Source organism: Condylura cristata, unplaced genomic scaffold (genome assembly GCF_000260355.1).
Source record: "Condylura cristata isolate star-nosed mole 26May11 unplaced genomic scaffold, ConCri1.0 scaffold00005, whole genome shotgun sequence".
Classification (NCBI taxonomy): domain Eukaryota; kingdom Metazoa; phylum Chordata; class Mammalia; order Eulipotyphla; family Talpidae; genus Condylura; species Condylura cristata.
Genome location: NW_004567106.1, coordinates 27,710,164 through 27,736,047, shown reverse-complemented (window position 1 = coordinate 27,736,047; position 25,884 = coordinate 27,710,164). Strand labels below are relative to the sequence as shown.

General features: G+C 33.5%; 1 protein-coding gene across 2 annotated transcripts in view; it reads left to right on the top strand.

The window, feature by feature from the left end:
* The window catches only part of HIBADH (3-hydroxyisobutyrate dehydrogenase), a 91,272-nt gene that overhangs the window by 19,270 nt on the left and 46,118 nt on the right, over nucleotides 1-25,884 (top strand). The window lies entirely within an intron of this gene.

Here is a 25,884-nt window from a genome sequence, read left to right as displayed (position 1 = left end):
TGATATACACACTTTGATCATAAAGTACTAATAAGCAATTTTAAATTTGGTGTTGATGTGGTTTTTTATTAGAAAGGAATTAATAAACTAAACATGTTTGAGTGGTTCTATAGTTGAATTTAAAAATTGATATGGTGTATGTGATCTTACCGTTGGTTGACCTTGTTTTGCTCTAAGAGTGTAGTCCAATTTTATTTTTAATGTTATTTTGACTTTTTAAATAGTCTTGTGAGAAAACTGAAATTCCTTTTGTTCTTACTGTTATTTTTAAACCTTATTTTGCAGTTTTAAGGTGCTTAAAATGTTAACATTATAACAATACATCTGAAACAACTATATTATGAACTGAAACTTTGTGTAGAATTTTTATGATCATATATTGGTTGACCTGATCATGATTACTATGACATCATCATGGTTATTATGAGGTTGACCAATCTATTAATAGAAGCATATATTTGTCTTTTCATAATTATTATTTTTCTATTTTTTATTGTAGTGAGTTGAAAGTAGCTCCATTTTTTTTTTCCAAGTTAAAATAAAGTAGAAGAAATTTCCTGTAAGGTAAATAGGCTTATTTAAACATCATTAACTGGGAGCTGGGATAATAATTGATGACTTTCCGGTCAGTTTCCAGCTGAACTAGAGAAACATGGTTATAAGATGGAGACTACATCCAGAAGAATTGTTGAAACAACCTAAACTTACTAAATTCTAGAACAGAGACAGATGACAGAGTTCCCAGGATGGAATACTTAAAAAAATATATATTTATTTTATTACTTGCTTAGATTTTTGTTTTTGTAACATATAAAATGTTTCATCCAAAAAATTTATATTTTAAGGTTTAAAACATAAAGATTTAACAATTAAAGGAAACTGTGAAAAGGATGACTTACTCAAGATAGGTCCTCAATTTAATAGAGGTGTTCTATATCATCAATCTTAAAATGTAAAATATTTTAGATAATTTGCATAAAATCTTAAAAAAATTTTCCCCCATCTTCTTTTTCTCCCCACCCTTTATCTATTCCTCTTCCCAGACTTAACATGTATTTACTTGTATTCATGTAGAGAATTACAGTAGTATTCTAAAAATATAGGAGGGAATGTATTATACTTACTGTGTGGTTTGTATTCTTAACCCAATAAATAAAAAAATTGTATAGATTTTTGAGCACATGATTGATTTCATCAGTCTAGTGTTTACTTTTTGTTAACTGTTATTTTGTGGAATAATAATGAAAAGCATCATTATTGTATCATTCTAACAACCCAGGGAATAGCAGACTGAAGGTTTTCTCCAGGTTTCATTTTGGTATTTACTAAACCCACCTTAGAGCAGCTCTTTATGTCATCCTTATGACAAATGATACTATTTTAAGGTTCTAAGTGACTTTTAAAAAATATTAACAAGACATATTACTAATCTGTTGTTATTATCCTGAAACAGTGTAAATAACTATTTTATACTTACATGGGTATCACTTCATACCATACATATTATATACTATATAGTTTATTTTGGTTTTAGTGGATATAGTGCTTCTTTACGAAGCTGTCAAACTGAACATGCTTTTAGCAAGTCCCACTTACTAAAAAAAGTCCCATTTACAGGCTCTACTAATTCTCTTCTTCCAAACATTTTGAGCACACGGAATAGGTCTTTATTTTCTCTTCAGTTTTTTTTTTTAACTAAATACTGAATATATGGAAAATATAAAATATGTAGAAGTAGGAAGTATATGTTGTACCCCTCCCAGTTTACTAGAGCCTTACTGTTACCTTTTATGTTCTTGTTTGTATCTATTTTATTTTCTCCTATATTAAAGGGAACCAGAATCTGACATTTAGCATCTCACTTCCATGCTTTCTTTTATAGTTTGATTCTATGTATATGTATACTTTTATCTTTAACAGTAGTTTATGTTCGATGATTTGGAATATTATAGAAGTAGAGTCATAGTGTATTTTATGAGTTTACCACAATGTGAAGTTTTCCACTTCATGTTATATCCCAAATTTCATGCATGGTGTATGGAAAGCCACAGAATAGCACAGTATTTCTGAGAGAATTTGAAAGAGACACTTCAGTTTCTCTGCACTGAAACATTCCTCAGATGAAAAGAGGGTACATTTACACAAAGGAAAAGGTACTCCTGTCTCAGTGCAGAGGTAGCCCAGTCTCAGGTTTGTGGTTTAGCAAATGATGGTTGAAGACTGTGCACAGTTCATAAACAGTATTACCATCATATGGTTGTTACACATAATTCATTAATTCTAAATTTCTGAGGTGTTCACCTATAAAACAGAACATGCTTTGTCTTTTTTCCCCTATATTGTTCATTTTGATCATTTCCAGTTTTTTTATTTGATTATTTTAGTTTTTTTTTGTATTTATTTATGCATACAAGAACTGGGGTATAGGCCAGAGGTGCAAGGGGTGAGAGGATTCACCAGAGTGGGGAGCAGAACAGGTGGACCTATTGAAATACACTGCTGAGGGGAGCAGCTGGGCACTATAGGAGAGGTATCCCTTGGGTTAGCTCCCCTGGCCAGCGATGTGTTGCAATGGCTAATGATAGCTTGATAGTGCTTCAGACTTTAACTCCTTTGCCACCAGGGTGGCCCCATGGAAGTGCAACTGGTTGGTCTCTTTTTTCTTAGCACAATGTCTGGTACATAACTGATTTTCAGTAAATGTTTAAAAACTTGGACTGAGTTCAGATAGAAAAACAACCATGTTAGATAAAGAGGAGTAGTCAATCCCATTTTACCAAGGAAGGAAATAACATTGGGGATATTAAGTAACTTATCTCAATAACATACTGTTGGACAGTTGACAAAATTGAAGATTAGTTATGGCATTCTTTGTCTTATATTCTACTATGTTATTTGGAAACACTATTTTCTATCAAGTTCTAATTTATTCCAAGAGGAAGTTAAAGAGTGACAAATGAAAGATTATCCTTTAATTTATAAAATTATTTTCATTGCTAAAAATAACTGACAGCTTGGGTCCTTTGTGGTGGTGCAGTGGGTTAAAGTGCAGCACTATGAAGCTAGCTGCAGCCTCTTCAGCATAAGCTTCATCCCTGGTCAGGGAGGTGGTCCACATATTGTGGCAGACTTCTCCTGTCTCACATGTTGCTCCCGTCAACAGTGTACTTCATCAGTTTGCCTGTTCTGGTCCCCACTCTGTCTCTGGTGAGTCCTGTTACCCTGCTGCACTTCCGGCCTGTACCACAGTTCTGTATGCATAAATTAATAAATCTTTAAAAAATAAGGATAACTGACAGTCAACTTGGTATACTGTTACAGTAATGGCCAGTAATGATTCACATCTCTTTTATCCATACTATTTCCACCACCTATATTCACTCTGGGCCTAGGTACCTGTCTAGATTTGGCTAGTAGCATGTTAGCAAATATTACACATGGAGAGACTTCAGAAGCACTTGTACATTTGAGCCCTGTCCTCTTTTGCTGATGGAAATTCTCCCACTGCTGCTGAAGAAGCTTGGACTAACCTGCAGGCTATGTGTACCAAACACCAAGTCAGTGTGAGTGAGGCCAGTCAGCCCCATTCAAGCTCTTAGATGACTGCAGCCTCATTAATGACCTCAGGTTTGACTGGCAAATGAACTGCCCAGGTAGGCCTCATCTCAGTTGCTCACTTAGAATTGTGAACAAATAAAGTCATAGGTTTTGGGCTGATGTAACAACTGGTTACTGATGGAGCCACTGTAGTTTCCAGTATTATTTAGAAGTGTTTGTTATGTATTTTATCAATTCATTTGCAATCCATGATTGCTTAGTATGTTTATACAACCTTTCTGAAGGAGCATTAATGTAATATAGTTAGCATAAAGGCCAACTTTAATGTCAAAACTTAGTTGCTGAAATGAAATTTTATTCTTAAGCCACTTTAGGAGAATTATGTCTGATGTAAGCAGTTCCCTGGCTTGTTCATTCTCTGTAACGGAGAATGTTTCACTAAATTTTACCTAAGCAAATTAATTTCCCTGTTGAGCTCTTTAGTGAGATATGGAAAAGTATATTGATAAAAATTCAGTAAATCAGGAAATTCAGATATTCTCATGGACTGCTGAGGATAAAAAGCTTTTAAGTGTCTCTTATACTCTTAGAATTGAGTTTTATTATTAGGAGTAACCTTAACAATAATTTCATTTGACTGTGTTTTATAGATGACAAGTTAAGGTCCAGAGAGGTTTAGGTAATTTAGGGTTCATTTAAGGTTCTTCCCACACTCTTCCAGTCCTTTTCCCCTTCAGCTCCATGCTATGGTGGATGCCTTTCTTTTTCATAATTTTCATCTATTGTTAACCCCATTTCTAGCAATTTTATCTATCCCAGTGGCTGATCCTCTGTTCTCTTGTAGCTAAAGGGTTTAGCCATACAGGGAAATCATTGAAGGTTGAATAGTGGAGAAAGTGCCTTCTTTTCTAATCCTCAGTGGTCACTTTCTAACTTGGAAGAGACCTAACATTTCTGTCCAGAGTCATTTGAGAAGAAATGGTTGAGAAGCCATTATTCTTGAATCTGGAGAAGAACCAGGAGAGATCAGATTAGTTCTATTGTGTTAACCCCATTCCTGGAATCCTTGTTAAGTGGCTGTTAGGAGTCTTTTGTCCAGTAGTTGGGTTGGGATAGAAAGTTGAATCAAGTAAAATCTCCAGAATAAAAGATTAAGTGATATTTTGACATGCCTAACATGTATGAGTTTGACTGGGCAGGGTCTGTTCTGAGGTATAAAGACATGAAGTTGAGCAGGATTATACAAAAGATGAGAGAATTATTTTATATAGTAACAATGAGGCATCTTGTTATATTCTTCTGTGTTCCTGTCATACAGAATCTGTGCTGTGGCAAGGACTTTTGTGTTATGCTTATGTTTGTACCTACTTCTTCCACTGGACTGAAGTGTAAAGATATCATGCCTTATTCAACTTTGTATCTCTGGTGTGTACCCTAGCGGGCATTTAATAAAACATGGTTGGTTGAATCACAGCTCTTCTGTTTTTTTGAATTCAAGATTAATACATTTTGAACTATCCAGAAGATATTCCTCATTTCCAAACTGTTCTTCAGGTTAGTTATCTCAGATTATTGACCTCTCTCTGAAGTAATTGTCTCTGCATTCTAGTATCAGTATTTACTGTGTTTGAAATGTTCTGTGTGATTATTACCAGGATGGTGGGGTTGGGATAAGAGAAGTAGAATAATATTCAGAACAACTTAAAGAGGAAGTCCTTATGACAAGTCTAGAATTTCAGAAAACATATTAATAAAGTGATTTAGAATAGTTTTACAAAATGCAAAATAATGCAATGCAACAATATTCCCAATACTTAACAATCAGAAAGGAAACTTGGCTTCATTAACAGTTTGATCATAGTAACATGCTGTGTAGAAATGCTGTCTTCTTTATGTGGGTTAACTGTTAAAACATTTTGGCTTGCATCCTATGTTCAACTTTATGTATATTGAAAGACAGTGGTGCCAGATTTGATTTATACAGCTGGTTCTGGGACAACAGGATTTTTAGTTTCAGAAGTATAAAGTTTATATTAAAGATCAATTGGAAAGCTCATAGATGATTTCTAGTTACACTCAAGGGGAATCAGTGAAATTTGGAACTAGATTTGACACTTCTTAGTAAATATTCTTTACATAAGGAGAAAGGATACTGATTAGTTTGTATAATTTTCTTACCACCTTTGGTTTCATTTTTGTTATACTTAGGCTTAGTAAATTAAAAGTTCACTTGGATATTGGGCTGGAACTTTTAGAAAGAAAATAACTTTAGAAAACCTAAAAATTAAGATCTGTGTTTTTTTCTTTAGCAAAATACCTTGCATTTAAAATTACTGTGTATAAATCTTACAAGACTGTATGCTGTTTTCTGATATGCACTGCTTAATCTTTGTTATACTGACAGCTCCTTGATTGCAAGGGACATGCTTCACTTTTTATTTCATGCAATAAACATCTGAGTACTTCTTATATGTTGGGCACTAGGTTAGGGCACTAACGTCGTTCAAAGTCTTTTCCCCTCCTGGCATTTTAAGATTAGTAAAAATAGAATAACAAAAATAATTCCAGTGGTTCAATATTATGAAGGGAAAAAAGACAGTGTAAATAAAGAAAATGGAGACTTAGAGGAGTCTTTTAAGTAGAGTAGACAGAATGCCTTCTGTGGGGAAGTGACTTTTAAGCAGAGATCAGAATGCACAGGTCCTGGAGATGTGTTTCAGTGGAGGGAACTGCTCTGTGAGTTTTGGCAGCATTAGCAAGCCTGGTGCACTTGTGGAACATTTATCTGTATCACTAAGACTTATTCGGCCATTTCACTAAGTGTGTTAAAAATAGAGTCATCTATAATTCGAATCCCAATCTAATACCAAGCCTTTGCTTAATAGTTAGTAGTTACCATAGTAAAGCTAACTGGACTTCAATTATGTAAAGCATTCCATGACACTAACCTCATAACTGATGCACTGACTTATTTATCTCTCTTATATAAAGCACATCTTTATAAAAGTTGTAGTCTTTGTAGTCAGGTATTCTTGGTCATACTATTTTGGACAGATGCATTGTTTTCATTGTGAAATGGCTCTGCTCTCAAAGTTAGTTCCAATTTGTTCAGCTCTCCTGTATAATGAGTGCTACATGTAAAGCAACTTAAAAACTATTGCTTGTGACTAATGGCCAAATACTGTTCAGTCTGCTCTATGGGCATAATTACAATACTTAACTGTGCTTGAATAACTAAAGAAAAAAAAGCTCACTGATTTGCCTTATATGTCTGTGAATTTGCAGAGACTTTAAGTTGAAGTGACTCTGAAGGGGCACTTGTACTTAGCCCAAGGCTTTCTGTGCTGGCAAGCCTCATTGATTTGCTAAACTGTATTGCTTTAGTTAGGGATTAATGTCAAAATTAAATAATTGAACTTGTGTGTATGTGTTTGTAATGCACTCCCCTATGAGAAAACCAAATTTTGTACTCCACTTGGCTGGCTTAAGTTTTAGTAATTTATTTGAGGTATTCTTTCACTGTGGAGTAATAAGCACAAAATCTATTAAGGTGTTTGTCTTAAAGCCTTAGATTTGCTTGCTAAATTTTTCAATGAAAGTCTCATATAGACGCCATTATTGTTTTTAAAATCAAGTGTGCAATCTTGGCCATACTGCTTACTGAACTGGATATGTATTGTTTTTCTATTAGATCTGTATCTAATTTGTGGTCAAGGGCCCACAAAAACAAAAATTATTTATATTTTGGCACCTACCACCATTATAGTTAAGGGATTGTTGGCATTTCCATTAAAACATTTTCTTAGGTTTATAACTTGGCAGTTGTACTTGGCTTTGGGCTGAAACATTACTATTTTTGTCCAAATACAAATTCTTTTACCAAATTTCATATAACTGAATTTGCCTTGGTTTATAATGTGTGGAGGAAGGGCTATCACAACAGGTCCTTTTGGTCCTTTTGCAATCTTGTTTGGTTAGACAGTTGTGTGTGTGGTGTTTCTCTAATATTTTAGTCTTCAGTAAGATTTCTTTTTTTTTTGAAATAACTCATTCTCACAGGTTTGTCCCTTTACCAAATAGTTTTCAAAAGTGACTTCTACTTCTTTTTAATTATCAGTTTCTGTTATTGTAAAAATTAAAATACTTTATGGCATTGACTTTGTGTAAGAGATTTGAAATATTCTCTTGAGAAATGTTAAGTAAGGTAAGCCTCTCTTTGGTCTGATTTAGTATTTAAAGCTTTAGTAACTCAATTACAATTTTCTTTTAAATTTGACTTCTAATTCCATTTCTTAGGAATGACAAAAGATTCATCAATACCAATACACAGAAATGGGTTAATTATGTTAGGCATTTACCTGTCATTTTACTTAGCCATTACCCATTAAGAATCCTTTGTCTCTGGAGGAGACCCTTTGCCTGGAATTTTCTACTGTTTGCACAAGAAGTTCAGAAATATTTGAAAAGTAAATTCCAAGAATTTCTTTGAAATTAGTCCCAAGGAAGAGGCTCCCATAAAAACCCCTTTTTACATGTCTAAGACTCCCTTACAACAGTTGTCATATTCAAGAGTCCCTATATTAGGTGTTAATGAGTTTTTAATGTGTTTAGACAAGACTGCTGACTACCCAAGATAACATAGTAGAGATGACTTTAATAATTTGATCCTAAGAAAATAATGGAAGAATGGGTTAGGGGAGGCAAGTGATCATTTCATTTAGTGTTTTTATTGTTGCCACATTTATTGTTAGTAATGGTTATTACTAATAACCGCCTAGTTTATTTCTAAGAATGTACTCCTTGCAATTTTCAGTTCCCTCATCTCCAAATCTGCAGGCAAATTTTAATTGCATTGCAGTTTCCAGCCAAGTAACCATTACCAGGACTGCTCCTGCCAGACCCTCCTGTGGCAGAAGGACACTGTGTTCTCTTCACATGGCTATGCTGGAAGGTGCATGGATAAGGCAGGGGTCCTGCCTGAAGTAATCCCAGGGTATTTTTAATGTCCTTTAATTGCCATTCAGGATGTAAGTCAGACCAGACACAATGGGTCTGGTCATGTATTTTAGGAGTGCCTAACTGTGTTTATGTAAAGGTAGATTTAGCAAATCAATCTCCTTACAGCTATTAGTAATATATAATTTATTTTTCATTAACATCTATTGATTTCTTAGTAGTGTGAAATTCGAGTATAAATGGTATATTATACTATTTATAATACATAAGTATATATTTTATATCTATATCTTTGTTTTGCTTTACTTGTGATTTTTGGATAGTATTGGCAAGGGGGTTTTGGGAAGAGGAAATGGAATTAAGAATTTGACAGTGGCCTTATTGTGATCAAATCTTTATCAAACTTATTTGCAGTTTTCTAGATGTGTGATTTTTCTCTTAAAAAGATAGTTTGATAATCTTAAATTTAAAATGATCTCTGTAAAATTTTAGATTCTATTCTGTATATATTTGCGATATGAATTTAGTTTTACATTTGTTTGGTAATTTAAGGTGTGAAAAGTTTAGATTTACATGCACTTTTCATAGTATTTTAATTTACATGCATATTTTATAGTACTCACCTTTCCTTCATGATCAGGGAAGATAGGGCAGCAAGGTTATCTTTCTTTTCTGCCTTGAAGTGATTTTAACCTGATCTTTCATTGTTACTATTTTGTATTTAGCTCAGATTACCTCCAGTGATGTGAGAAAGGAACTTTTTAAAGAAGAATATTAAAAATTTTAAGATTTTTACCTGACATCTTTTTTTATTAAGTTACTATCAGTTATGGTTTCATGAATATCCATTGCAGTCTCAAAGACAGCATTGTTCTTAGGGAGTTTTTTAACGAAACAAAATATGAGGGCATACAAATAATTTCATCAGTAACTACATTTCATTTCCTCTAATTCTTCCTTATGTGAGAGAGTAATACTTGTTCTCAAGCGGCCAACATTTTTAATGTGCTGTGTACATTTATTGAAAAAGTAGAAAAATAGCCTTGGCAGACACTGAAATAGTTAATTGGCTTTTCCAGCCAAGATAGGTTTGTAAAACTTTCTAAAAATTAAGAAGTGAGAGGGAAAGAATTTTTCTTTGCATTAATGCCATATTTTATTAACCCTTTACCTTAGGCTATAAAAATTTTCTTGCAGCATTTTTTTTATTGGATAAACAGCCAGAGGAAAAAGGATAGTTGATTTATTGTAGTTCCTAAATATCTGCAGATATGCAGATAGTTAAAAGAATTATTTTGACATAAAACTCTGAGTAAAAATGAACTTTTCTCTAAACTAAATGCTAATTTTGAGAAAGGAATAAGAGCAGCAGTATAACTTTGATCCTAAGATTTGTATTCTTTAATAGTAGGCTTTTAAAAACGGCATTTAGAAATATGTGTTGGTATCTCATGGTGTACTTTTATATTACTACTACTTGTGTAAAATCAACAGCTTTTCATGATTGGGCATTTATATCTTAAATCTTGCACACTGCTCTGTTAGGAAATGAGCTGACACTGCTTATTTTGAACTTAATAGGAGCTATCTATTTTTGATACAAAAAAGTTGCTTTATGTAATATTCAAAGCCTAGTAGACAAGGATGTGTTCAGGGAGAACAGGGGCAGTGGGGATGAGAGAAATTTCAATGGCCTTTTCCATTTTAGCTGGTAGTTTGGAATAAAATTGTAAGCTTTTTGGAATTGTTACTACTCCAAGTGGGAATATAAACTATATTGAACAAAATTTAGTTAGCCTGTTAAAAAGTCAACCTAGAACTATAGTTAATTAGTTTACATTATTACATCACTTCTAGTAGAGACTCAACTGGTATAGAGTAAGAGGAGCTCTATCAGGTGAGCTGACTGCTACCCATATGGGACTTTAAGATAATGATGAGTTTAAATTTCCTCTTAGAGCTAAGTGAGAATAAAACTGGAGGCAATAAATACTCTTGGCCAAAGCCATTAAATGAAAAAGCTGGGAATTCTCCAGCTCTTGACTTAAATTGTTTGTTTATCAGCTGGCGCCTAGTCTGGAGTCAAGAGCTGGAGATTTCTATCTGTGACAGAACTTTGAAACTCTTGCAGGACACTTTCATTTCAACTTAAGGTAACTTGAGTTTATAGCTTTGGCTTTAAAGATTACTAATGATTTACTCATTTCCTTACCATTTAACCAGAGTGGACTTTTTCCCAGGAAGGGATCTGTGTTTATTTAGGGCCTTTGTCTGCGGAGGGATTAAAAGGCAGCCCACCAGCATTGTGAACTTGATGGTAATAAAAGGTCACCAAAACACACCATAAAAACATTCTTACCATGGAATTAATTATACAGTGTAATTTTACAAAGCAGCTCCGTTACTCCATCCCTGCACATGCACCCCTCCCCATCCTTAAACATTTTGTCTTTTAAATATTAAAGATTTGGTACAATTTAGGTTTCTGAAAAATATTTTACCTCTTTTATGAGATTTAAACACCGAAGAAATTGTCACATAGAGTTTAATTGCCTATAGTTTCAAAGTTTTTAAATAAAAATTATTTGTTGTTAAACTTGTTTGGTAGGAGGGTAGAGAAGTCAAAAGGGATTGGCTGGACAGCTCAGTTTCTAGAAACTAAAGTCTGTTTTAGAGTTTTTCTATGCCACCAGGTGGCATTGCATCCAAGCCTGCTTGTGATAAGGCTTTGATGCAATGTCTTTGAAAAGACATTCTTCCCTGTTCAAGAGAGGTCATATTTTTTCTAGATTTTATTTTTGATATTGACTTAAAAAATGCATGTGATATCAGAGTTGATTAAATGTCTCCCAGTTATTGAAAGATTTCTGAACTTTCCAAATCCAAGTGTTTGCTCCTAGGTTGTTAATATTGAAAGTAAATAAAAATGTTGAACATTTGTAGTAGAATGCCAGTATGTCTTTTTTTTTTATTTTTAAAGTAAAGTGAACATTTAACTGTTGGTTATTTTTTTGTTTTGTTTTACTTGCTTAAACACTGGAGAGAGGATCCTGCTTATAAAAACTCTTACAAATGTTACAGAAACCCCCCAGTGTGGCGGATCACCCCCCTCCTTACCCCCAACCACCCCTTCCAGCCCTTATAAAAAATGTGTCCACAGGTTTCACTGTATGGGAATTTTAAAAAAGAGGGAAAGACCTCTGGAAGGTGCAAGTTGGTCCTTTTCACAAGCTTAACTATGAGATTCATTAGGCAGTTCATGTTCATGTCTTAAAAGTTGTTTTTGGGAAAGTAAATTCTTGCAGTTTCCTGTACTGGTTTTGAGTGAGTCTTTATAGTCTTTTGAGTCAGCTCATTTTAAGAAAGTGCTAATGTAAAAAAGAAAAACCCTTACTCATTATAAATTTTATAATAGTGAGATTTTTGTCATCAAAATATGTATTAATGTTCTATTTTATGAACCCATATATATGTTAATAAATATATGGAGACTAACTTATTTAACATAACTATGGAGGTGCTATAATGTTATCAGAATAAAGTTCAGTATGTTCTATATTTATCCCTTTAAAAAATTTATTCACACACAAAAAAATTATTCACACAGAGAGAGATGTTTAATGCTTAACTTAGCTTTGATCATTTACCAAAAAACTATTTATTTTATAACCCTGCCTCTTCTTGAGGCTTCTTAGTATACAGACTGTTTAAGAAATGTATATGTTTTCAAAGTAAATGTTTGGCCTCCCACCTTGATATTCTTACTTTTAACACACATGCTCCCCTTCTCTGTATTTTGAATAACTTGGCTGGCATGTGTGTAGTACTAAAACTAAATATGCACACACACACACACACATACACACACCCTTAACTACTATAAAGAACTTTGTTTTAAAAATTGTGAAATCTCACATTTGAAAGTAGCCTAGACAAAGGTACTCATGATATTCGACCCTGAATATTTTACTTTTAAACTTGATACAACAGTCTGCTTCTTAGCTTTGTTGTATGCTGATATTTCTACTTATTTAACATCAAAAAGCTGTAGTGGTTTCTCATTATATTATGCCTGTGTTCTGGAATTGCCTCCTGCTGTCCATGAATTGCTTCTTGGCTTGTTGTATTAGAAATTTTTAGTAGGGTTTTGTGAACTATGTTCCCAACATTAAGTAAGAAAGAGAATTTGAGACAGTAGACTGGATTAGTAAAAAGTATACTTACTATTCCTAATTATAATTGTGAATTATCTAAGTCCCTTGGCTCAGCATCAGTTCTATGTAGTAAGAATAAGCACATGCAAATGACATAATCATATGTATGCATATAGTTGCCTACAATGACTATTTTTCAAGTTATTTCTATGAAATGATTATTTTTGTTGAAATTCCAGAATTCTGCATTTCCATTAAAAAATAATAGAAAGAAATCCTTAGTCATTAGGGTATGTATAATTTAGTAATGAAGCAGTTAGATTTTGGTTTCTTATTTCAGTTGGAAATAGTATTGGGTGTAAGTGAGTGTTGCCATGGGAACCTCCACATAGATATAAAAGGCTGGACTGTCCAAGTGGAGGAGGAGGGGCCTTGTATTAAAATACCAACTGGCCTAAATGATCTAATTTATGTAGGAGTTGTGGACCTAGAGGAAGTTAGGATGGGGAAGGATGAAAACATAGTGAGAAAGTATATGTTAAATGTTGAAAACATGGACTCATACTTTTGGAGCCACATTACCAGGATTTTTTAAAATTTGAAATGTGATTTTTAATTATTTGTATTTACATATGTTGTGAAGTCCTTACATAACTTTTTTTGGTCAGTGGAATCTGGCTTACTTGCTTTTAGATAAAATAATTCAGTAAAATTTGTTGGTTGGAAAAATAGGATTTCCATATCTGAGGCTTCTTTAATTATAAATTTTATTGAAGATAGTTATGCTTAATTCTTTTTCCTATATCTGAAATTAAAAAAAATTTAATTAACTTTGCTGACTAAGAGTTAATATGACTTTCAAAGAAAAGCTGGCATTAGGCTTTATCGTATTTTTAATATTAGATTTTAAAAATTTAACAAGTTTAATACTTTTCTATTAATAGACAAGCAAGTGGACTTACTGTATTTGCATTTATAATTTCGTGTAGTTTTCTAAAAAATGAAGACAGAAATAGCAAAAACATCAGATCCTTTTATATTCTTTAGGCACGTATGATTAACATACGTATGAGTCAATGAAGAGAACAGCTAGTTTAAATGTCTGTTTAATACCATTTTAGATTTTTATATATTTAAATAGGTTATAAAAAACAATGAAATTGTGTAGTAAAATGCAGTATCCTTATTGCAGTTTTAGCACTGTGGATTCTTACTGTCAGAAACATTTGTTTAAAAAAAAAAGGCATTAACCTGACAAAAACTGTTCAAACTTACCTTTTCAAGCTAGTCCACAGAATAAGTAAAGTTTCGGAGGTAATAAAACATCCGGAAGTTTTTAAATTAAAGAGTTATTTAAATTTTAAAAAGGGAGGGGAGGAAAACGGAAGAAGAAAGAGGGAAAAAAGAAGGCTCTCGGCTCCCCTTGGCCTGGCTGTGTCTGATGTAAATTAACCAGCAGTGGAAATGTATTGTTTCCAACTCCACACAAACAGTGACAATGCCCGGCATCTCTTTGGGGGTGGAGGTCGGTGGGTGCTGGGGTTAGAGAAGGGGGTTTTGAGTCGTGAGCTGGCATACAATGAGTTTAGTCATCAGTGGATTTTGTGGCATAAAATACAGCAAGATTTCAAATAGAGTGAGAATGTATGTTTGTATATAAAATTAACCAAGTGAAACCTTTAAGTGGTATGAAATAATTCCAGCCAAAATAGAAAGCTTAGTCGTCAGTAATCTTTAGATTTTTACACTGTAGGATGTACATTTTACAGTATAAGGTAAAATGTTCAGCTACCACATACTTTTAAATGTACGTTTGGCAAGGTATAGCTGCTTAGTTTTATATTTCTTAAAAACAAAGTCTAAGAAAATTTGTATTTCATAGAGAAATATGTAAAATTTGCGTGTTATAAAACACTTAAGAGAATGAAAGTAAGCAACATCTGTGTTGTCTTCTGTTTAAACAATTGCCTGCTGTTTGTCCCTAACCTCCACTTTTGAAAAAATTCCAATAGCCTTAAAGGAAAACAAAAAGAAGGGCATATCGCCTTATCTATGAATGGATCAAAAGTATATTTTAATCAATTAAAAAAATTTCATGACACAGAATTTTCTAGTAGAAAGCAACTGATATTTGTTAAGTTCCTTTTGTGTGTCAGACTGTCATGCTGGGTGGTTTGTGTATCTTAAATCATTAATCCTTAAAGCAGCCTCATAAAATGCATATTATTGTCATATTTTCATAAAGAAATTGAAGTTCAGGAAGATCTGATATGACAATATACAATTGATTTAAGAATTATCCCACTGTAATACAAGGAAGACATTTTAAGTAGGTTTTTAAAATATTATGATAGGACTGGTACCTTAAAATTGCAATTTCCTTTGGTTGCTAAAACAACTAAAAGGCTTTGGTTTGTTTTACTTGAAAACAAAATCAGCAGAGTTACTTTCTCATGCTCCATTATCATCATTCAATGATACAGATCTTCCTCTTCCATACACACCCCAAATCAAAATGAAGACTTGTTAACCAATTAAAAAATTCCACTTAAGGTAATTTAAAGTAATTCTGTTTTTAGCTTTATATGCTTAAATTTATTCAACTAGAGGAATAAAAGGACAAGAAAATGTGGAACCAGAAAGGGAAGACAGAAGTTTTATATGTTATAAAATAACTTCCTTAGAAGGTCTTTTAGAAGTTGGGCATTAAAAAGAGCCAAAGGGTGTCTTATTTAAAAGTTACTTCAAGTCTGAGTACACAGGCCTCTTTTTGTTTGTTTTCTCTTTTAACTTGTGTTTTAAATATTTTATTTTCCAAAACAAGTTGTTTAGTTAAATGTATTTTTACACACCAAAAAATTGTCCTTCATAAAATACCAACAAGAGTTTCAGTGTGCATGTACAGTTTTTAAAATGTTTATCTTATGTAGTGTTAAAACATATGAATAGCAGTATCTCAAAGCTTATTGTTTACTAATAAAGAACACTGCAGTCTAATTTGACATTGAAATCATCATTTTGGAAAGAAGAGTGAAGAGACCCAAACCTGGTGTGTTCAAAAGGAACTCAAACAAGCGAATGAACAATATTCTTGTTACTGTTGCTCAGAGAACTAAGAGCCCAGGTTATATTGGAAATCATGTTTGAAGCTTCTTTCATTTATTTGCTTTCTTCATTTTAAAGATTTCCTAGCTTGTTATATAACCGATTGTTTCCCAAAAATCTTGTTAGATGGATTGCTGTGAAAAGAAAGGGTATAAAAAGGGAAAGTAAAGATTATTACTGAAAACTTAATGGAAAAAACTTAAACAAAAAAACTTTGACCCTGATCTTTTCTGGGGTAAATTTCCAAGGGAATAATGATTATTGCTGGTTAGAGAATTGCGCAACTGATAGTGAAGAAAGTTGCAGTGTAGTTTAAGCTTCTTTTTGTATAGTTTTCCTTTTTTTTTTCTTGTTGTAGTGAAAGGTCATCTGGTTATAGCAGGGTGAAGGTCAAATTTGGTTGTGTTTGCCTTGACTGATGTTATATTTTGAGATTTTTCATCAGAAAAAAAATCAGTTGTTGATTTTTATGTATCAGTTTGAAGTGGTGGTGTAGTTTTTAAAGGTTGAGGTTGTGACTTTAAAAGAATGAACTGTGATATTTCAGGAAGTATGCTAATGTAAACAGATGACAGTGTTTTCTTGACCAGGAGATGATAGAAACACTCTAGTAATGAGGAAGTAAAATAAAATAAGGAAACCCTTAACTGGAGAATACCCATTGTATTTTTGTTGTATAAGGGAAAGAAGTAGGGAATTTGTGTGTATTATCAATTACATGTGTATAAAAATTTTTAAAAAGGAAAATAGATGTTCACATTGAGTCCCTATAATTTCATATATTTGCTATACAATGAACATCAAAATAAGCCCTAAATAAATTCCCAATAAGGAATTATTGACTTTTGTTGAACATGTTCTGTGTGTGTGAGGGTCAAAGTAGGGAATGAGTTTTGGGAAAGTTACTGTGGGAATGAGCTGTTTGTGGTTTCACGCCCAACACTTTTACTATTTTCAGTCTTTTCCATTGAGAATCTTGCATGTGCATTTATTTGTGTGGTTGTGTGTCTTCACCTGGCTCTTTTCTCTTAACCTGCCAAAACAAATTTTTAGCATTTAAGAGTAAGAAGCTATTTTTATTTCCTCTGCTTCACATAGTAACACGTTGTTTGACATTGTTTTTTCATTGGCAACGGAAGTGAAGGTGATAGACCTTCCTATTTCTTATGACTAAGTTTTAAATTTTCTTGATTTTTTTTTTTATATATTACCACAATATACCCAGTTATAAAGGTAGGACAAACATCTATTTAGAATTTTCCATGCAAATTTTCTTTGAGGAAAGCAAACTTTCATAAAATAAGCCCTAATCCATTTGAGTAGTTGCTATTTAACATAATTTCATTATTTTACTTTTGCCTGCTCAATTCTAAACATTATTTTAATAACTAGTAAAAATTTAAATGTGAAGGATTCAAAAGAAAGCTTAGGATGAAAAAAATTTTTTTCCTGTTTTCTTTTGTAATTCCTTAAGTGAAATGTGTTTTTGAACCTAAGGAAGATATTTAAGAAACTTACTTCTCTGGGTCCCAAACTATAGCTTTGACATGCAGTTATTGGTATTACTTATATGTAAACACATTTTTGACATATTGTTTGCTTCCTAAGGACTTCTTAAATTATTCCTACTTTGTAATGATCTAAAGTGGATGGATTAGCCCAATCTCGAAATCGTTTGATGTCCTGAATCTAACTTTCATTAGAAGGGGCAATTGTATTCATGTCTGCCCCATTGCTTTGGTTTAGTTGTGTCCATTAGATTAGTTTATGCTTCTGAGTGGGCATACTTATTTTGCTTTGTTTTTCAGTGTTCACTCCATACATAATTACTGAAATGCAATGTTACAAACCTTGTGTGGGAAACAAGTCCTTCCTTGTTTCCTGTCTTTGTTGGTACTTGTGGGTTCCTAATCTCCTAAGAGTTTTGGGATGTAGATCTGTACATCAAAACTAGGGGTGGGTAGTTTTTATGGTGAGGAAGAGGGAAAAAGATAGTATTGAAGCAATTCCTGTCTAGGTCTGCAAAGTGCAGATTGCATTTCTCTTTCAGTGGTGTTAGGTTTATGGCCCTTTTTTTGGAAAGTGCTATTAAGTGTTTGGAGACCTTTATCTTTCTCTGTTTTGTTGTAGCAGATGGAATTGTCCTCTGGTGGTTTGCTAGGTATGATAAATGTTGTACTAAAACTGCTTGGTGGAAGTTTGATCTGGGAAGATTACTATTTCTTTCAGTTTCCTGAAGAAACTGAAACAGTATTCTAACTATTGAATAAACAAGCCTAACAGCAGGCTGATGATGATTATGGCAGTGGTAGTGGTGGTAATTATGATGATGATGATGATGATGATGCTAATAATAATGTCTACTTCTTATATTTGCTTGTGATCCCCCCCCCCCCGAAAGGAATGTTTAGGAGTAAACCTCAAAAGCAATGATCAGTTTTGGTGAAATAATGTATGTGGGATAAACAGTCAAACCTTCCAGAGCATCCAGGGAGAGAGATGGCTACATAATGAAGTGCTGTCACTATATATTTTTTAAAGATTAAAAGCAAAGAAACTAAGCACTTCCTGTTGTATTAACAGAAAGAGTATTTGAGCATCATGGTGTTGATATCTTATATAGCATAACTATCCTTAGTTTTACAGGCAGAAAGACTTATTTGTGAATATTTCTAATATTCCAAGAGGCATTTTCCTTTGGTCACACCTTTTTTAGCTTAATTCTGATTAATTTGACTAGTAAAATTTTTATAGACAATTAATATGTTTCTAATAGCCTTTATGAAAATTTGTGGTTTTTCTGTACTGGAGCTGAAAGATATTAGCCATCATCCTAGTTTATAGTATTGGAATAAATTTTTGATGTATTGAATCCTCCTGACAAACTGGATATTAAAAACAGGTTACCTAAAACAGTGTCTTCTTTCCTGACTTAATTCCCACTCTAGATCAGCTGTGACACAACTAGCAGTAAGTTGTAGCCTGAACTGAGTGTTTTTGGGTGATTTGTAAATCTCTGTTACATTCCTGTTTCATTTCATGTGTTCATACTTCCTTATACTATTAATATATGTAATCAAAAATTGATAGTAGAATTTAGATTGAAAACTTCCTCTTTGAGCTCCTTCATCTTTTATTATATAGCTTTTATGTATTTCTTGGTTCAGTAGTTAGGAACATGATGTGTAGTAGCAGAATCCATAGCTTCAAACCCCTCTTGTTGCTGGTTTTGGGAACATAAGAACCCTCTCAGAAGACTAGGGGGTCTTAGTGCTGCCAGGAATGTACTGAGATCTTGGACGAGGGTTGCTGCACTTGATGTAAAAGATGCCTGGGACTCGTTTGGAGGCTTCTGGCAGTATCTTCTGCAGTGGTGTTGCCTATGTACCTGCTGGAAGTCTATTGACTCCCAGCATCATGTTTTTATTTTTACTGAGATGGCTAGCAAACTCAGAGCTAAGTTTTGGCACTTAGTAATAACCATCACTTCCCCTGGCCTTCCTTCTTCCATATGACTTCCATTCTCACTTGTAACTTTAGCTTAATACATACTTATTTATTCCTTATTATCTCTCTCAGGCACTGGGAAAATAATGAGACCTGCTTTTCTCCTCTTAATTCTTATAGTGTATGTGCTTGTGTCTTCTTATAATCTGTATCAATGCCTTTGAGAGTAAGATAGACTTGGAGCCCATCAGGTTTTCTTACTCTTAACTCTCACTTTTAAAATCTTACTCTATGTACTTTTATTCCTGTCTTTATTTTCATAGTTTCATTTTTTCCTTCCTTTTTGTTTTTCAAATGAAATGAAGGTTCCCTGTCTCCTTTCTTAAAACTTTTAAATATTGTACTTGGAGACTCTATCTTAAATTTTATAAGTATTTTGTTGCATGTAAATATACATACACACTTCCAAAAATCCCCCAAAATGGATTTTTTGTTTGCTTTTAAAAATGTATTATATCTTTTAATATATAATAGGTTTATTTTATACTCTTAAATTACCTCAGGGTATTCTATAGAATATAGAATGTAGATGTGCATAGACTTCTATTACAAAAAAGATTATCTGAATTTTCTTGCACATAGATGTTTTCATATAGATGCAAATTTTTTGGTAGGAGAAATTCTAAGAAATAAAATTGCTGGGCCAGAGGTAAGTCTATTTTAAACTATGGCAGATATTCCCAATTTTTCACCAAAGTTTATCCTTTCATTGACAATATAGGAAAGTATTTTCTCACACTTTTGCCAAAACTGTCTCTACATTTCTTTTCTAGTCTGATAGTTTTAAAAATGACAGTTTGGTTTTGATTTTCTTCCTTGTTTTACTGTTAAATCATGAGTGGGTTTGCATTTTAGGAATGTTTATTGGCCATTTGTTTGCATTTGTTTTGTTTTCGGTGATTGCATGTTCCTGTCCTCTGGGCAAGTTTTATTGGATTCATTCATTCAGTAGCTATTTGTTGAGTGCTTACAGTATGCTGAGCAGTGTGCTTTGCTAGGTATTGATCTTTTCTAATTGAAATGTATGAGTGTCAAATGCTCAGTCATTAGTTCAACAAAATTTATTGACAATCAACCATATACTATGCTAGTCTAAGTCTGGGAACAGAATTTCAGTAAGAAAAGATTTGCATCTGCATGTACTCTCTCTCACACACGCCCACATGTCCATACACACACACACTCCTAACTTTTAAGAAGGCTGTATTTAAATGACTAAACATGTATGGAAAGATGTAAATATTGCAAAGACTTTCTACCATTTCGACCTTTCATTTTATTTATGGTACTTTTTGAAATACGTAAGTTTTGAACTTTTATGGAGCTAAAGTTGTCAGTTTTAACCTTTTATGACTTTTGTGTCTTATATCCTATTTAGAAGACCTTATTCTCTCTAAAATTGTGAAATTAGAAAGGAAATTTACACATATTTTCTTTCGGTTATTTCTTTATTCTAGTTTCAAAAATGTAAAATTTTAGATTCATTTGAAATTTTTTATGATGACAGGAATGAGGATATAGCCCTAGATTACTTTTTCTTTCCTTTTTAGATTTATTGTTAATTTTTTTTAATGCATGTAAGAAGAACTGTGGTGTAGTCCAGAGGTATGGGGGTGAAAGGATTCACCAAAGACAGATGGGGAGCAGAACAGGCAGATCTACTGAAATAACACTGCTGAGGGGAGCAGTGGACCAGACAGGAAAGGTCTGCTGTGCCATTTGGGTCAGCTCCCTGACTGAGGCTGGAACTCATGCCACAATGGCTGGCAATAGCTGGATAACCCTGAAATTCAACATCTGTGCCACCAAGAGGCCATACATTATTTAGCCTTTTAAAAATCCACTTCATAATCTTTTATCCATTAATTTCATGCTCTCTATTCCCAGGTATAATTAGGTTATTCTAAGCTCTCTGTATTCTTCTATTGTTATCTCACTGTTGATTTCTTTACTATCTATGACATTTATATTAAATAGACCTGGGTCATTAAATCATGTTCCTCCCAAAACATTATGTTAATGTTTTCACATTGGAACTGCAATGTTTATGGTTAAATTTATAAAAAATTGATACAGTTACAAAGCAAGTCTAAGAGTAAGATTTACTCATTATTGATTCTCTTACTAGGTTAAAAGTTTTTTTTTTTTAAGATTTATTTATACATGCAAGAACTGGGGTATAGGCTAGAGGTACAGGGAGGGGCTGGGTGAAAGGATTTACCAGAGACTGAGTGGAGAGCAGAACAGGCAGATGTACTGAAGCACATGCTGGTGGGAGCAGCAGGTGGGTCAGGGGAAGTCTGTCATACCATGTGGGTTCCATCCCTAGCTGGGAATCAAACTCGTGTTGTAGTGGCTTTGGAGAGCTTCATAGTATTGCCCTTTAACCCATTGTGCCATAAGGGAGTGCCCATAAAAGTTTTTTTTTTAAAAAATATCCTGAGCACCTCTTGTATTGTTTATTCCAGAATCCTTTCATTTTTCTTAATGTTGTTGTTATACAGGGAATCTTTTACTAATATTTTTTGTTACTGTTTATAAATAAGAGAAGCATTGGTTTCCTTATATTAATTTGAAACTCCATATCCTTTTTGAGTAATCTTAATGTTTTCAGTAGATTTGGTTGGTTCTCTTTGATTTCCCACTTTTGAGAGTGATAATTGTGCTGCTTCTAAATTTTAAATCTCCTATAAAGGTTTTGCAGACTTCTACTTAGCATTGGTTTATACTTCTAGAACAATTTTGAATAATAGTATTAATAACTGTTTTCTTTGTCATGCTCCTTCCTGAACTTAATGAAAGTACTTTTATGGTTGATCTTAAATACAATTTTAGCTTTCAGTTTGAGGGAGATTAATAAAAGTTATTTTACTGCACTATCCCATTATTCATATTTTATTGTGTATTTTGTTATTATTTCCTTAACATATTTATTATATTTCTAGTATGAGTTAGGCAATACACTGGCCCTGCAAAGTGCCAGTCAGAATGGGCATAGTTCTTATCCTCATCCATAGAACTTACAGTCTAGTTGGAGGGATACAAGTATTAATCATAATCACAGAAAGCTATACAATACTTTTTACTGTGATGAGGTGGAGAATGTTGACCTATGAGTATATAAATAGGGAAACTTTCTTGAGAGTTAGGATAGTCTTACTAGAGAATGTAACCTTTGGTTTGTGACCCTAGAGAGTGAATTAACTATTCACATGGGAAAAATACTCAAATGAGGGAATTGTCCATTTGAAGGGATGCTGGCTATTGGATGAAGATTAAGGTTAGGCTGGACTGTTGAGCCATTTTAGTAATGCTTCCCATTTTGTCCTTTACACTAAGAACAGTAGGAAGTCATTGAGTTTTAAGTAGGCAGATACCATGGTCTGATCAGATTTGGATTTCTAAGAGATCACAGTAGCTATAGTGTTCAAAACTTTTTAGGGGCAGAGTAAGGGTTAAAACTGGGAGATTAATTGGGAGACAGTGTAGCTGTCCAAGCACATGAGGGTGGTATATTGAACTAGAGTTGTGGTTGTAGTTGGAGAAAAGTAATATGACTGTTTCTTTGGTTTTTATAAAAGTATCCTAGATCAGCATTATAAGGAATTGGCCTATAAAATTCATCAAGAGCAACTGATGGGTGGAGCGCGATGGAGGTATAACTATTTGGATAAAAAATGTACAAGCTGGTCCCTGTGATTTGTTTTACTCTTTTTATCCTGTTCTTTTCATTTCTTTGCCTCTTTCCTCTTCTAGTTTCCTGATTTGAAAATGCAGTGTCTTTTCTATTCTTTAGTCTTCAATATCTTTTCATCCAGCAAATATTTTTTTGGACATCTTCTGTGAGTCACATACTCTGCTGGGTGCTGGGAAAAGAGGTAAAGAGGGTCTCAAGGTCACTATGAAATATTAGATGAGGGCATATTCATAAAACAAAACATTGTACTAAATGTAACATACATAACATGCAAATGAAGTTAATGATCTATTTGGGGGCATCTCATGTTAATATTTTGGAATAGTGAGATATAAGTTATATTTGCCAGGGGAGATGGGAAGGTCTGTCCTCAGACAATGGGAAAATAACATGTAAAATGACACAGAAATATGAAATAGTAAAATGACTTTGTTGAATTATGGCGGGTTGGTATTTCTAGATTTTGATGTTTCTGATTGGATATGGAAGGGAAAATGGTAACAACTCAGATGGCCAGATTGGTAAGACATGAAATTTTTTCTAAAACTTGGAGAGTGAGAAAGGGATAGCATAAGAAATTAAGATAGCATTGTATTTTTTTAGAAGCTCATGACTCCATTTAAAAAAGACCTTTATTACCTAGGCTTACAAGTAAGTTAGACTATATTTGAAGAAGGCAAATTTAATTGTACTTTTAAAAAGATGCCATGTTGTTAATTGCCTTACATTTTGTCGTCTATAAATACTTACAGGTAATAGTAGTAAAAATCAAAGTGCGCCTGTGTGTAGTACATTGGAGACACTCGCACTTTTAGTGCTTGGTGTCATCTAAGTGAGATGGTCAGGCTCATGTCCTCACCAAACTTAGAATTTACACTGGGGAAAGATTTGAGATTTTTGAAAATAATTTTTTTTGGTATTCAATTAATTGAACTTACACAGTGCTTTCATTTAGAAAAACTGAGAGGTAAGCATACAATTAAAATTTGAGACTTACAACAATGCTGTCACAATACCAGATATGATAGTGTTATCATTTAAGTCCTTTATAAAAGAAAAACTTAAGATGGTTCTCTTGCATTATTATCATTTTTTTCTTGAGCCATTTTTTCTACCTTTAAGCAATTAATTCTCTGTTCCTTGAGGAAGATACTCGGGGATTGAAGCAAGCAAAATGCTTATGTGAAAGACTGGAAATATAATTTCGTGTAACCATTGCTGGTATACTCTAAATGTGATAAGAGAGGACCTTTTAAATTCCAGGTGCTAATATTATGACCAGACTGTGAAGAAAGTGACATTTCTAGTTTAACAGAATAAAGTGAGATCCTTATCCTGGACTATGTAGGAATTAACAGATACCTTCAGAATGTTCTACAGCTGAAGTGTAAGATAGAGGTAAAACTCTAAAGGGATCAGATGGGTGGTAGTTAAGTAATAGCAGATGTTCCTTTGGTCTGTTAAATATAGTGCTTGTTTTTTGTTTAGTTCTATGGGAAGCCTTTATATTTGTGTTTTATGTGTCTGAAAAAATCAGGAGGACTCTATTCAGACAATTCAACATTTTTTGAGTGTTACCACTACCTGCTTTGTGACTTTATACAAGTTATTTGACTTTTCTTGACTTTTTCTGGATGTAAAAAATGTGAGAATGTTAATATGGAATCTATATATACGTTGGTTATTTTGAGACTTAGAAAAATAACACAGTAAATGAGAACTCTTACAAGTCTATAAAAATATAAACATTGAATCTCCCACGAGAGTATATTTCTTTCTATAACATCATTTTTTAAGATATGTGCTTTTGTGAAAATCAAATAATGAGATTTCCATCTTTCCTCTTTTTTTCTCACCAAAACTCCAACCACAGGAGTTTTGGATTTTACCTAAATGTTCTAATGTGTGGAAGGTACACATTTCTCTTCACTTGGGCTTCTAGAGATTTGAGAAGAGACAGTATGGTATGATGGAAAGACTATGGGATTTGGATCTGCACTCACATATAGTATAGGGTAGTCCAGTCCAGTCCATTCCAGTCCAGTGTAGTACAGCACAGTATAGTATACTCAATATAGCTTTGTAGTTATATAGGCTTGGGCAGGCTTACTGTCTCCAAAAGTGAACTATAGCTCCCCAGCCTGAGAGTAGACTGCTCTGAGGACAAATTTTCTTCAGTGTAATTCATATATAGAGAAGATTTTCACCAGAGAACATTTTAATTGGCTTATTATATGTGGTTGGTTTCTGGTTTTTTTCCTTTCTTAGTTTCTAGGGAAAGATGGAGTCAATGGAATTTGAGTGAGTTCCTCTGATGCATACTAGCGGTATTAACTTGAGCAAATTATTTAACATCTTTGTGCTTAAGTTTCTTCATTTGTAAATTGAGCTTTGTAAGTAATACCTACCTCATAAAGTTACTTTTACAGAAAGATGCCTGATTCATAGGTGTACTCAGCAGTTATTCCTGTTACTACGTAGTTACTCATTATTATTATTAAAATCATGCTTGGAATTATTAAAGAGAAAAAGTGAATAATTTTTCACTTAATATTTTCAGTTATTCAGTCGAAAAGAATTTGAGAACACAGCAGAGTAGTTTAAGGATGAATCTTAGCTGCTGATTTTCTTTGTATATGCATATTGGGGAAAAGATGTGATTCATTATGGGAGGAAAAAAATCTTTTTCCTTGTCCCCTCTTAACATCTTCAGTCTGGGGCCCTCCCTGGTGGCACAGCGGGTTAAAGCACAGCACTAAGAAGCTTAAGCCACTTCTGCATGAGTTCAGTACCTGCCTGCCCCAGAGGAGGTCCACACGGTGCAGCAGACCTCTCCTGACCTGCCTGCTGCTCCCCTCAGCAGTGTACTTCGTTGATCTGCCTGTTCTGCTCCCCACCCTGTCTCTG